General features: G+C 44.1%; 1 protein-coding gene across 1 annotated transcript in view; it reads left to right on the top strand.

The window, feature by feature from the left end:
- The window catches only part of LOC132955017 (myosin-10-like), a 62,520-nt gene extending 59,565 nt beyond the window's left edge, over positions 1-2,955 (top strand). The window contains exon 42 of the mRNA XM_061027626.1: positions 1-2,955. This exon is cut by the window's left edge and continues 178 nt beyond it. The gene's annotated coding sequence lies outside the window, so the exon portion shown is untranslated.
- The last annotated feature ends 1,551 nt before the right edge of the window (positions 2,956-4,506 follow it).

The raw sequence follows: 4,506 nt of genomic DNA, 5'->3' as shown, positions 1-4,506 counted from the left end.
CCCCTTTCACCTCCCACCTCATCCACCCGTGACCCCGCCCCCTTTTTCATTTCAAGCCACTGACTGGACAAACTCTGGAGAAATGAGCCGAGTGCTGGTGGCAGCTCGCCTCATCCTCCCTTTTTGTATCTTTAACACTGCAGGGAAAATCCACCGCCCTCCTCTCCTCCGAGGTCAAGCCTCCTCACCGGAGAGTTACCATGGCGATCACACATCTTTACGCCTTCCTCTCCTCTCTTCAGGCGAGCTGCCAGCCCCGGCTCTGCTCTCTGCTCTGTATCATCTCAACGCCACGTCATGTGCTAAAGTTATCAGCTTCTAGGTGCAAAGTGCTTTTTCTACATCTGATGTTGTTAAGTGTTCATTCTCACTAGTTTGTGTAAAAGCCGACACACTCCGCCCCCCGCCGCCGCCCCCCCCCCCCCCCCCCCCCCCAGAGTCCAGACTGACAGACCCGTTCAAACGTTGAGGTCACTGCGGCCTCTGTAAGAGCGCACAGGCTGCTCGTGTTGCATGAGGACGAAAAGGCTGACCCGCTTCTTCACCACATGACCACCGGAGGCGCTAACACCTCGGGAACAATACAAGGACTCTGATATGAAAGTGTTACTGTGAAGAAAAAAAAAGGTGTTTTATTTTGTTTCATCTCAACAGTTAGTGAAGGAATGTCGAGCAGGGTTTGTAACCCGTTTTTAAAATGTTGATCACGACACCGCGAAGGACGCAAAGACGCTGGAAACTGATCTGAACTGGAGGTGGTTGGAGTTCTAACTGGAAACCAACAGAAGAAGAGAGAGGAGGAGAAAAGCTCTTACTGGAAGCACTAAAGTGGCGCTCTGTCCACGTTTTCAATGTGACACTAAATTAGATCAATCATGTAGTTTGATCAGAATCTTCTTCTCACTGCGTTCACGTTTGAGTCACAGAGCGGAACGACCAGGTTTTAAAAAAAAGACTAAAAAAGACATTTTCAGATCTTTTGAATCTGTCATCACATCTGGATTAATCACGTTCATCAAGTTACACAACCTCCGACATATTTAAACTTTTTTAGCCAGCAGGGATTTCCAAAGTTACGATTTATATTTGGGACGGGCCGTTCTTCAGTCTGTGTTGTGGCCCCTCCGAGGGCGACTTTTAGGTTTTTCACACTTGCAGAAAACTTCTGAAAAACTCCTGATATTTCCAGGAGGAGCTGCATGTGTGAACGCAAACAGATTCATTTTTCACCCGGAGTTTCTCCTCCAGCCTCCTCGTATTTATTCTGCAGAAAGTCAGAGTGAGCTGATGAGAGAAGGCAGCAGGATATAATCAGGAGAATTCACCTGGAGCCAGTGGGGAGTGCAATGAAATACTGTGATCGCTGCAGGGTGCATAGTGTCTGAACGCCACCTCTATGGTGCTCTAATGAACCTGCTGCATTATGTTTCCTGTCCCTGTTCCTGTTCTTTCCTGCATTGATAGAAAGACAAATATTCTCATTACAGCGTCTTATAGAGGACTCTGCTGCTTCATCCATGGCGAGTCGTTAGGATACTCCAACAGAAGATAATGGAATCAAGTGGATTCTGCTCGCGTCGCACGTTGTAATGTGAAAATCAAAATGAATCCTTAGCTTGGAAAGTTTGTAAAAGTTTGCTTCTGCAGTGTGCTCTAAATCAGGGGTTCTCAACTGGTGGGTCAGGATCCAAAAAGTGGGTCGTGGAGTGGTTTTCAGTCGGGTCTTGAATTTGTACCTGGAAAAGAAATGGTAAAAACCTAAATTAATCGCTTTTTGTGCCGTTTCATCCTCGGTCCAAACTGCAAAATTTGTCATCAGACAAATCTCATTGGTTGAGAAATATCAGACATTTGGGTCGCAGTTTGTCATTAAGGATTTGATTTTAGGGTCCTGAGGCTAGACCAGTTAAGACCAGTGCTCCAGATCTCCTCGTCTGACACCTACCTCGCAGCACGGGTGATGGGCGTGATGAATAACCACGTAGTTGATGGTTTCATTGAGGCAGGAATATAAATCTTTGTTTTTTTCGTCCCTGCTGGCTCAAAAACAAACCAAATGTTTTTAAAAAAAGAAGGAATATTGTTTTTCCTCATCCAGATGTTTTAATCCAGGCTGCTTTAGAAACCTCTGTAACTCAAATGTAATGGAAACAAACGTCGATGACCTCACAGGGCGATGACTTATCGAGTCACAGCCGACCCGTTGAGCACTTAGTATTCATCAGAGACGGGTCGGCCGACAGTGAGGTTTTTTTATTTTTTTTTAAATCTTTCGTTGTGATTTTAGTTCCTTTAGTAGCGTTTTTTTTTAGAAGTGAAGTCAGACTCAACAGTGAAAAACCACTACGGTGTGAAAACTACCTTCACGGGCACCACGCCCCCCGTGTCAGTGTGACTTTGATTTAGTCGTTTATTGTGGCGATTTCAGGACAGGACGGCGGTCGTCTCCTTCGCCCCTCTCCTCACATTAACAGTTTGTCTTAGTGCCTTAGACACTAAATCAGAAAAGACGACCCTAACCAGATGAAACCGGTCCACCGAGGAGATGTTCAACACTTCATCTTTCAGTCTTTTGTTGCCGTGCTTCATATCATATCTACCGTGTTCCTCTGTGCTCATAATAATCCAACTGGAAGACGGATGATGTTTTAACTGGAAGCGAGGCGGAGAACTGGGCCCACTGCTTTTTCCTTTAAAGTCTCTGTGTGTACTGAAGACGTTTCAGTACCGGGGTCATCATAGGGAAATGATGCGCTGCCCGGGATGGTTGGAAGCTTTATCATCCACACGTAGTTAACTCGTTTTTATTTGATTACTTTTATCCAGCTGGCTGTTGACGACCATCCAACTGCAAATACACCCATCTTATTATTTCCTGTATTCCTGTATTTCTAGACGGTCATTTGTTTTGTTTTGTTTGTTTTTGTAAAAGGAAAATAAAGCATATTCATTGTATCTGTGAGGCTGGTTCTGGTTTGTTTTGAGGGAGGGGTTAACACTCTCAGCAGCATTAAGACTTTTTATTCTACCTTTTAAACTTTCCTCACAACCAAAGTGCTTATAAAGAGTTCTTACGTCTATGTTTTAATTTCTGAAAGCTTCAATGTTTGTTTAACTCCCTTTTTTTTCGTTTAATGGCGTTTGTTTACCCTTCCATTCTCGTGGACTTCCCCGGGGAGTCCTGTGTTTCTGCAGGTATGTCCACTTACAGTCAGGGTACATTAAGTCATCCAGAGAGCCCTCACACTCACTTTACGGTCCCAACAGCGGGACAGTCCTGAGACCTGTATAAAACATGAACGCAGTCTCAGTGACATCACACATTGGTTTCTTTAGGGGCCTTTTTGAAGCCTCACGTGGTGGTCGCCATATTGGAAAAGCTGTCTGCATTTACAGTCCCCAATGAAACAGAGCTTTGAGAGTATCTTAATGCCGGGTCGTTACTTTATTCCAACTGAAACGGGATAAAATCACTAGAAAGAAGGCGGGACATACAGCTGGGATGAATTTGATTGGATCATTTGTTTTGATCAGATCGCTTGGTCAGAACTAATTGTTGAATGCTGTCAATCTCAACAAACATCATTCAGAGACAGGTGATGTTTAAAACATAGATACTCTCAGGGTGGGCGTGTCCAGACTTGTTGGACTGGGGGGGCAACTGGGGCTTTGACTTGTACAGGGGTGGCCTGAAGTTTGTGTGCACAGAGCTGAATGAGGAGCATTTACTTACGCTATCGACTTTTCAGTAACGCAAGATAATGCCAACGTATTCATCTTTAAAGACTGAAAAACAAATGTACGTCCAAAGTCGCATTTTTAAAAAAAATTCAAACATCTGCACACTGAAAACTATGAGCTGCCTGTCGCAACACGTCCTGAACAGTGGATTTCAACAGAATTCCCACCTCTGGCAAGGCAAATAGCCAATCATAGTTAAAGGGTTAATATGTGATTCTTCACACTTAAATATAATATAAATCCAGTATATCCTCTGAAAATAACTCTGTGAGTCATGACTGTCTACAATGGGTGTAACACCCGAGTCCCACTGTCTGTGATGTTTTCAGAGTCCTATCTTCACTTTGTTTACATCGCCAGGACGGCCGGCTGACTCCTCCCCTTGTGTATAAAAGTTGTTTAATTGAGGGACTAGAGAAAAGAATAATAACATACTGTACTCACTGATTAACTGTGTTTCTAGATCACGCTCATTTCAGGTAAATTTACATGCAGTGTGAAGATACGAGCATAATAAAGATCGCTAGCATTAGCATGCTAACACAACAATGCAGCGCGAGTTGTTTTGGTTTCATGCTGGTGCTCAAGGGCGACATCTGCTGGATCAAAAAATCACATATAAAGCCTTTAAGGATTTTTGGGTGGCAACTGAGGTGGTCATTTGGATATCCAGGGGGGGTCCCATGCCACCCCTCTGGATACGCTGCTTTTACATCAAATTAAACACAAAGACCGTTTGAGTGAAGAAAAAAAAGTCGACAAAAG

This window comes from Labrus mixtus, chromosome 2 (genome assembly GCF_963584025.1).
Source record: "Labrus mixtus chromosome 2, fLabMix1.1, whole genome shotgun sequence".
Lineage (NCBI taxonomy): Eukaryota > Metazoa > Chordata > Actinopteri > Labriformes > Labridae > Labrus > Labrus mixtus.
The sequence above is the reverse complement of the archived record's forward strand: the minus strand, read 5'-3'. Positions and strand labels throughout refer to the sequence as shown.